A 10451-nucleotide genomic window follows, 5' to 3' on the forward strand; every position below is an offset into this window, starting at 1 on the left:
CTGGTGGGCAGCAGTCCATAGGGTTGCAAAGAATTGGACATGCCTGAGTGACTAAGCATGCATGCATACTTTTTCATATTCTTTTCCCTTATAGGTTATTATAAAATATTGAGTATGATTCCCCTTTTGCTTCTTTAAATCCATTTTGGGACTGCACAATACCATCACAATGCTTCAGCTTTCCAAACTCCTTTGGATCCGTCTCCCAAAATGGTGTTCCAGCTCTGTGTCCCATTAGCTGCAAATCTGCATACCTGAATTAAATAATAGAAGCTTTTGGTAAGGACCATTATTATTTTCTTATGGCTCTTGCTGTACTCACCAAACACATCATCTAGGATGTGCTGGGTATCATGTCAGGAAGGATAGGCTAGGTTCTGCTGACTGAAGAAAGAGCTCCACTGTCTTAGGGGATTAACACAACAAAGATTTCTTCTCATTTATTCAGGCCCTACAGCAGGTCCATGGATCTGTCCAGAGCAGCTGTTCATTAGACAATGGCTCTTTGTTGCACTTCACACCCTCACCATCACCAAAGCAAGGAGAGTTGAGACCTCAAGTTAAATGGTTCCACCCTAAAGTGTGTGTTGCTATCATTTTATTGGTCAAAGCAAGTTAGATAGTTTCAATCAACTCCAAATAGGTGAAGTACAGCCCTGCTGAGTGCTTGGAAAGAGAGGGGAATGAGGTATTAGTGGACAGTAATACTTCCTGCCACACAGATACATTTCTCGTTTTGTTTTGTTTTGGCTGCACCCAGAAGCTTGCAGGATCTTAGTTTCCCAAGCAGGGATTGAACCCACACCCTTGGCATTGAAAGAACAAAGTCCTAACCACTGGACCACCAGGGAGTTCCCTGCATATCTCCTGACTGAATGAAATCTAGCACATTTTAAATTAGGATTTCTGCTCTGTATATAATTATCAATTTCTTTGGTAATCCTATTATTTAATTCATTTCTTAATTCTGCTCTTCCCCTTTGGGCCCCAATTTAATAAACAAAACAGACAAAATGCTAATTTAAACATTCACCTGGATAAATTAATTTGAAGTGCTTTCCCATAACTGTGAAACCATCATTATCATGACTACATCTTAACTGCATGCTTTACCTCATCATGTTAATTAAACAGGTCACTAAACCTTATTCCCTCCCTACTCTCCTAGTAAAATCTTTAGGTTTTATTAATGACAACTTCACAGTGTGTTAGCTGCCTTAATACCATCCAGGCACACTAAAACAAATGGATTTCCAATGTAACCAGAAAACACATCCTGGGTAACTTAAAAAAGCCTTGCACGTGAGAAGTGATATGAATCAGATGCTGAAATCCTTTGCTTGATGACGCAGGTTAATTGATTTTTTAACAAACATTGCCTGGATTTCAAGGGGATATTGAAATGAGAGCTTGGTTTTTGTGAGACGAGTAGCCATGTTTTCAGAAGAAAATGGTTAAATTTCTCACTATGGCCTCCCAAAGTGCTGCAAGTCCTAGCTCCAGCCCAGCTCTCTCTGGCCTCATCTCCTACCCTCTCCCCTTACTCTTGACTTCAGCTAACAGTCCCTGTTAATCCTGGATCCATTTAGCTCTTTCCTGCCCTTTTCCCACTGATTTTTTTTTGAAAATCCAGGTCAGTTGTCTTGTAAAATGTCCCAAATGCCAGACTGAGTGTGTGCATGTTATGGCCTGTTGTTGTGCAGCCCTAGAGCTAAGAATAGTTTTTACATTTAAAAAGGTTTTTTTAAAGAAGAAAATAAAGAAAAAAGGAAGGGGATGGGGATGAGAGGGAAGAAGGGGAAAAGAGGAACTATGTGATGGAGACACTATGTGCCCTTGAAAAGCTGATGCCTGACAGAATGAAAATCACAATCACAGAAAACTAACCAGTTTGATCACATGGACCACAGACTTGTCTAACTCAGTGAAGCTATGAGCCATGCCATGTAGGCCACCCAAGATGGACAGGTCATGGTGGAGAGTTCTGACAAAACATGGTCCACTGGAGAAGGGAACAGCAAACCACTTTAGTATTCTTGCCTTGAGAAACCCATGAACAGTATAAAAAGGCAAAAAGATAGGACACTGAAAGATGAACTCTCCAGGTCAGTGGCTGCCCAATATGCTACTGGCAAACAGTGGAGAAATAACACCAGAAAGAATGAAGAGACGGACCCAAAGCAAAAACAACATCCAGTTGTGGATGTGACTGGTGATGGAAGTAAAGTCTGATGCAATATTATAAAAAGCAATATTGCATAGGAACCTGGAATGTTAGGTCCATGAAAGAAGGCAAATTGGAAGTGGTTGAACAGGAGATGAAAAGAGTGAACGTTGACATTTTAGGAATCAGCAAACTAAAATGGACAGGAATGGGTGAATTTAACTCAGATGACCATTATATCTACTACTGTGGGCAAGAATCCCTTAGAAGAAATGGAATAGCCCTTGTAGTCAACCAAAGAGTTCGAAATGTAGTACTTGGATGCAATCTCAAAAACGACAGAATGATCTCTGTTCGTTTCCAAGGCAACCCAGTCAATATCATAGTAATCTAAGTCTATGCCCCAAGCAGGAGTGGTTCTATGAAGACCTCCTAGAACTAACACCCAAAAAAGATGTCCTTTTCATTATAGGAGACTGGAATGCAAAAGTCGGAAGTCAAGAGATACCTGTAATAACAGGCAAATTTGACCTTGGAGTACAAAATGAAGCAGGTCAAAGGCTAACAGAGTTTTGCCAAGAGAATGCTCTGGTCATAGCAAACACCGTCTTCCAACAACACAAGAGAAGATTCTACATATGGACATCACCAGATGGTCAATACTGAAATCATATTGATTATATTCTTTGTAGCCAAAGATGGAGAAGCTCTATACAGTCAGCAAAAACAAGACCAGGAGCTGACTGTGGCTCAGATCATGAATTCCTTATTGGCAAATTCACACTTAAATGGAAGAAAGTAGGGAAAACCACTAGACCATTCAGGTATGACCTAAATCAAATCCCTTACGATTATACAGTGCAAGTGACAACTAGATTCAAGGGATTAGTTCTGATAGACAGAGTGCCCAGTGAACTATGGATGGAGTTTCATGACATTGTACAAGAGGAATTGATCAAGACCATCCCTAAGAAAAAGAAATGCCAAAGGCAAAATGGTTGTCTGAGGAGGCCTTACACACAGCTATGAAAATAAGAGAAGCTAAAGGCAAAGGAGAAAATGAAAGATATACCCATTTGAATGCAGAGTTCCAAAGAATAGCAAGGAGAAATAGGAAAGCCTTCCTCAGTGATCAATGCAAAGAAATAGAGGAAAACAATAGAATGGGAAAGACTAGAGATCTCTTCAAGAAAATTATAGATACCAAGGGAACATTTCATGCAAAGATGAGCACAATAAAGGACAGAAATGGTATGGACCTAACAGAAGCAGAAGATATTAAGAAGGGGTGGCAACAATACACAAAAGAGCTATACAAAAAAAGATCTTCATGATCCAGATAATCATGATGGTGTGATCACTCACCTAGAGATAGACATCCTGAAATGTGAAGTCAAGTGGGTCTTAGGAAGCATCACTATGAACAAAGTTATTGGAGGCGATGGAATTCCAGTAGAGCTATTTCTGATCCTAAAAGATGATGCTGTGAAAGTGCTCCACTCAATATGCCAGCAAATTTGGAAAAATCAGCAGTGGCCACAGGACTGGAAAAGCTCAGTTTTTATTCCAGTCCCAAAGAAAGGCAATGCCAAAGAATGCTCAAACTACTGCACAATTGCATTCATCTCACACACTAGCAAAATAGTGCTCAAAATTCTCCAAGCCAGACTTCAATAGTACATGAAGCGTGAACTTCCAAATGCTCAAGCTGGATTTAGAAAAGGCAGAGGAATGAGAGCTCGAACTGCCAACATCTGTTGGATCACTGAAAAAGCAAGAGAGTTTCAGAAAAACATCTGCTTTATTGACTATGCCAAAGCCTTTGACTGTGTGGGTCACAACAAACTGTGGAAAATTCTGAAAGAGATGGGAATACCAGACCACCTGACCTGCCTCTTGAGAAACCTGTATGCAGGTCAGGAAGCAACAGTTAGAACTGGACATGGAACAACAGATTGGTTCCAAATTGGGAAAGGAGTATGTCAAGGCTATATATGGTCACCCTGCTTATTTAACTTATATGCAGAGTACATCATGAGAAATGCTGGACTAGATGAAGCACAAGCTGGAATCAAGATTGCCAGGAGAAATATCAATAACCTCAGATATGCAGATGACACCACCCTTATGGCAGAAAGCGAAGAAGAACTAAAGAACCTCTTGATGAAAGTGAAAGAGGAGAGTGAAAAAGTTGACTTAAAAGTCAACATTCAGAAAACTAAGGTCATGGCATCTGGTCCCATCACTTCATGGCAAATAGATGGGGAAACAATGGAAACAGTAACAGACTTTATTTTGGGGGGCTCCAGTCAGATGGTGACTGCAGCCATGAAATTAAAAGATACTTGCTCCTTGGAAAAAAAGTTATGACCAACCTAGACAGCATATTCAAAAGCAGAGACATTACCTTGCCAACGAAGGTCCATCTAGTCTAAGCTATGGTTTTTCCAATAGTCATGTATGGATGTGAGAGTTGGACTATAAAGAAAGCTGAGCGCAGAAGAATTGATGCTTTTGAACTGTGGTGTTGGAGAAGACTCTTGAGAGTCCCTTGGACTGCAAGGAAATCCAGCCAGTCCATCCTAAAGGAAATCAGTCCTGGGTGTTCATTGGAAGGACTCATGCTGAAGCTGAAACTCCAATACTTTGGCCACCTGATGTGAAGAACGGACTCACTGGAAAAGACCCTGATGCTGGGAAAGATCGAAGGCGGGAGGAGAAGGGGACCACAGAGGATGAGATGGTTGGATGGCATGACCGACTCAATGGACATGAGTCTGAGTAAACCCTGGGAGTTGGTGATGGATGGGGAGGCCAGGCGTGCTGCAGTCCATGGGGTTGCAAAGAGTCGAACACAACTGAGTGACTGAACTGAACTGAACTGAGAGGTATTTACTTTCTCACCTTTGTTCTAGATCTTTTTGTTTCCACCTGGTATTATTCAGTTTGTACCTCAGTTCCTTGGATTTGGGGCAAATGGAAAATTAGTTCTAGAACTGGGGTGCCCAGTATGACAGTTGCCACCCACCTGTGGCTACTGACCACTTGAAATGTGGCTCTGTTAGACTGAGGTGTGCTGTAAGGGTAAAATACATACCACAGTTCAAGGATTTGCGATAAAGAATGTGAAATATTTCATTAATGATCTTTACGTTGATTGCCACATTGAAAAAATAATATTCTGGATATATTGGATTAGATACAATACATCATGAAAATTAATATCACCTATTTCTTTTTTTAATGTGGCCACCAAAAGCTCCTACATTGCCTATGTGCTTCACATTATATTTGCATTGGACAGTGCTGGTCTAGAAACTTGATTAAAGTAAGGTTAAGTACTTTTGACAAGAATACTTACAGCTGATCTTATGTACTTCATCTTGCATCACAGCATGAGACACACACAGTTCGTCCCATTATTATTGACACTGTTTGATAGCTTGATTAAGGGGTGACTGACAAGTATCTCCACTGTAAAGGTCTATTTTCCCCTTCACAATTTGTAATTTCTTACAGCCATTGGGCGATCAGTTTCCTAGTGGATTTGCACATAGTGGTTTTAGTATCCTTGGGTGATCTTTGCTTGAGTTATTACAGTAAAGATTGCAACATCATGTTTTGTATTTTTGGAATTTCTTCTTACATTTATTTTTTATTACTTTTTCAAAACAAATGGCTTTTTTTTTTACTGAAGTATGGTTGTCTTAGTTTCTGGTGTACAGCAGAGTGATTTATATATATATATATTCTTTTTCAAAGTCTTTTCCATTATAGATTATTACAAGATAGTGAATATTCTTCCCTGTGCCATACAGTAGATCCTTCTTGTTTATTTTATTTATTTTATATATAATACTGTGTATCTGTTAATTCCAAACTCCTAGTTTATCCCTCCCCCTCCCCTTTCTCCTTTGGAAACCAAAAATTTGTTTTCTATGTCTATAAGTATATTTCTCTTTTGTAAAAAGTTCCTTTGTATCATTTTTAAAAGGTTCTATATATAAGTGATATCATACGGTATTTGTTTTTCTCTATCTGAGTTCAGTTCAGTTCAGTTGCTCAGTCGTGTCCGACTCTCTGCAACCCCATGAATCGCAACATGCCAGGCCTCCCTGTCCATCACCATCTCCTAGAGTTCACTCAGACCCACTCCATCAATTCAGTGATGCCATCCAGCCATCTCATCCTCTGTTGTCCCCTTCTCCTCCTGCCCCCAGTCCCTCCCAGCATCAGAGGCTTTTCCAGTGAGTCAACTCTTCACAGGTTCATCATGTTGCTGCAAATGTCATTATTTCATTCTTTTTCATGGTAGAGTGATATTCCATCCATATGGAGAAGATGTCCATATATATGGATATATATATGGATATATATATTTTGAGTGCTTCCTTGCCTTCTGGTGCAGGAAATACTAGGGCCACCTTGTACTTCCCTGTCCCAGAGGTGGAATCAGTCACTTCTCAAGAAGCCTCCACTTCTTTTAGTAAGAAATGGTATTCCAAAATCAAGATGAGGGTGGTAGATGTGATCAGAGTCACTGGGATGACATTACTTTCAGACCCTTTCAGAAGACAGAGCTAGGAAATACATTGAAGAATCACAAGGTCATATTGATATTTCCAGCTCAGGTATAATGCTGTAGTTTTCTTAACTTTTTAAAATTCTATGTTTCTACTTCTTTTCACGTACACTAAAAACCTTCATTTGATAATACTGAGGACATTTACTTGTTTGCTTTATCGTACAATGCATATTGTATCAATTAAAAACAATATTAAAATTAGCTACAGTGTGTGGTAAAGTTTTATGTTACTTTGCAGGTCTTTTGTCCTCAGAACATAACCTACTATGGGGATATAGTCATGATAACTTAAAGTATTTATTCCCAGTATTCAAAAGTATATATTCTTGAAGTAACTTTTCCCTGAGAGGTTATGTTATACAATTGATAGTTTCCTTTGTTTCTGTTTGTGTTCAATTTTAGGTTTTGATTTTGCTTATTTTTGAATATGTGAAACATTTACATGATTCAGAAGTCAAAACCATTATAAAAAGTTAGAGATCTTGTTCCCATCTTTTTCTCCTTTACCGTGTTTCCACTCTATCTGTGGGTAACTATTTTCATTAAATTCTGGTTTATGTTTCCTGTCTTTGTTTGCTTGTTTTTGCAAAAACAAGCCTATGCAAATGCAGAAAACTATTTGCCTTGTTTTATGTCTTGTTTTTTTCTTACTGAACATAATATCCTGGGAAATCTCCCTATCAGTTCAAAAAGGTATTCCTCATTCTTTCGTGATATTACTAAAGAATACTCCATTGTGCGGATGTACCATAGTTTATTCACAGGTCTCTTACTGATGCACATTTCTGCTCTTTCCTGTCCTTTGCTGCTACAGAAGTTATACAGTGAATGACCTTATGCCTATATTGTCTTATATTTGGGGAAATGTAGCTTCATGGTACCTTTGGAGAAGGAAATGGCAATCCACTCCAGTACTATTGCCTGGAAAATCCCATGGACAGAGGAGCCTGGCAGGCTACAGTCCATGGGGTTGCCAAGAGTCAGACATGACTGAGTGACTTCAGAGAGAGAGAGAGCTTCATGGTATATTCAGGAGTCATTATTGTAGAAACATCCCGGTGATTCTGATACACAGAGAGGTTTAAGTATTGTTACTTACTGTAGTTCAGTTGGTAAAGAATCTGCCTGCAGTGCAGGAGACCTGGGTTCGATTCCTGGGTTGGGAAGATCCCCTGGAGAAGGAAATAGCAACCCACTGCAGTATCCTTGCCTGGAAAATCTCATGGACAGAGGGCTGCAGTCCATGGGGTCGCAAAGAGTCGGGCACGACTGAGCGACTAACACTTACTGTATACTGTAAAAATGGTTTCCAGGAGTCTAGAATTGTTAACATTTTAAAAATGAGGAATCAACAGGTAAAGAAGTCTTGACTTAAAAAAAAAAGCACAACATGAGAGTTGCAAGTTTAGTTTTATTTGGGGCAAAATGAGCACTGCAGCCCAGGAGACAGCACCTCAAATAGCTCTGAGAAACTGCTCCAGAGAGGCAGGGGAGAAGGTCAGTATATGTGTGATTATGGTAAAGGGGGAGTATACGCAAACAAGCACATATTTTTCCAGAAGGTTTTTGTTAGTCTCGTGAAGCTTTCTGCTAGTCATGATGAATAGTCGTCACCATGAAGGATTTAGTACTTTCCTAGATATGAGAAGGTACAAGAATTGGGCTCATAAAATTGGCTCCTGATAATATCTAACCAGCTGAAGACCTGGCTCCCAGTTTTCCCCTGAACCCACGTCTCCTGCACTGGCAAGAGCATTCTTTACTGCCTGAGCCATCAGGGAAGCCCACTTAAAACCTGTTTTGCCAATTTTTTCCTGAGCACAGAGTGCCTCATTTTTGCTCTAACTCCTTTCATGGGGAGTTGAAAATCAGCAGCTGCAGATTGTAGCTTGTAGAGGTATATCTACAAGTGCCAATTTATAGTTGACAGAAGTAAAGTTCTCATCATCCTGAATCCTAACCTACACTGCCTGCTGCTGCTGCTGCTAAGTCGCTTCAGTTGTGTCTGACTCTGTGTGACTCCATAGAGGGCAGCCCACCAGGCTCCCCCATCCCTGGGATTCTCCAGGCAAGGACACTGGAGTGGGTTGCCATTTCCTTTTCCAATGCATCAAAGTGAAAAGTGAAAGTGAAGTCACTCAGTGGTTCTGACCCTCAGCGACCCCGTGGACTGCAGCCTTCCAGGCTCCCCAATCCATGGGATTTTCCAGGCAAGAGTACTGGAGTGGGGTGCCATTGCCTTCTCCCTATACTGCCTAGTAGAATGCAATTGAGTTATAGAAACAGAAGCTTAGTATCTGGAGTCTTGTGCCCAAATCATCGTATTGGTAAAAATGTTATCTTATGAATACACACATATGTGACCCACATTTGGGCAGTGGATACCTTTCAGTTTGGATACCTGAGTCAGGGGAGCCAAGGGGCATCCAATCCTGGCATCTAGTAGGCAGTTGTTTACACAGGTTTGAAGGTTAGACTAGGGGTCATTAGCATGTAGGTGACAGTAGGTGAAAGATGACTGAGGGAAGGATTACAGAGTGAGAAGGTGCTTAGGATGGAACCCTGGGCAACACCGTTACTTCAGAGGCCAGTAGAGGAACCCAAAGAAGCTATAAGTGGCCAGAGAAATAGTAGGAAAACCTGAGGAGAAGAGTTACAAAAGCCTAGGAAGCAGGATGTTACAAGAATAGTTAAAAAGAAAAGTTATCTATGTTAAATACTGTTGGGAGGTGAGGCAAGACAAAGGCAGCACTGTATCCACTGGATTTAGCAACAAAGAGATGAGTGGTAAAACATTTGTCAGGACAGATTCCATGTTGTGGTGTAGCTATCCTGAGTGTTAAGGAAGGTATTCAGCCTCAGACAGACATCCTTGGAAACACTGATGCAACAGAGTGTGTTTCTAAAAGCAACAAAAGTTGACACTTGTACCCAAAGGAAAAGAAAATCAATTCTAGCATTTTCTCCCGTAAGTTTTTTTTTAAAGAACAAAATAACTTTATTGAAGTATAAAGTATATTTGATTTACAAAGCTGTGTTAGTTTCATGTGTATGGTTCTATAAATTAAAAACTTTGGTGGGGGCAGTGATTTATCTATATTAGGATCTATACAGTAAGATGCTTTTGGATTTAGCAAATAATGTATGCTTATTTTAGATTTACTATTGAGTAATTTCATACTAGTATCAAAATAGTAATGTAGTCATACATTTTATGCTGTTCCTCAAAAAGTACCATGACTTTCAAACATATGGGAACCATGGCTCCAGAATAACTTTTAAATCACTTCTTTCTCTTCTACTTGCCTTCCCCTATTCTTGTCTATACCCTGGGCTATAACTTCTTTTGCTCCACTGTGAGGCTTCCCCGGTAGCTCAGCGGTAAAGAATCTGCCTGCAATGCAGGTTCGACACCATTGAAGCGACTTAGCACGCACTAGCAGATGGCAGCTCAGCCTAAAGTTTGGGAGGCCAGGGTATACTCACAGAGGAAATGAGGAGCATTGTGAAAGTTATTGAATCCACTGCTTTCCAAATCTGGCTGAGCATCAAAACGAACAACTTGAGACGTGAGTTAAAAAGAATCCTGGGTCCCAGCCCTAGATCCCGATACAATGGGTATGGAATGAGGCCTAGAGATCTGTACCTTGAATAAAGTACCTTTGATCTTACAAATTCAACTTCTGAATAAAAAACAAGAGG

The 10451-nt window shown here is 40.2% G+C and overlaps 1 non-coding gene across 1 annotated transcript; it reads right to left on the minus strand.

Annotated features, from left to right (window-relative positions):
- Positions 1-778: 778 nt before the first annotated feature.
- Positions 779-851, minus strand: TRNAE-UUC. The gene has a single exon. It is a non-coding gene; the product is annotated as a tRNA-Glu (tRNA).
- Positions 852-10451: the final 9600 nt, after the last annotated feature.

Source organism: Oryx dammah, unplaced genomic scaffold (assembly GCF_014754425.2).
Source record: "Oryx dammah isolate SB20612 unplaced genomic scaffold, SCBI_Odam_1.1 HiC_scaffold_29, whole genome shotgun sequence".
Classification (NCBI taxonomy): Eukaryota; Metazoa; Chordata; class Mammalia; order Artiodactyla; family Bovidae; genus Oryx; species Oryx dammah.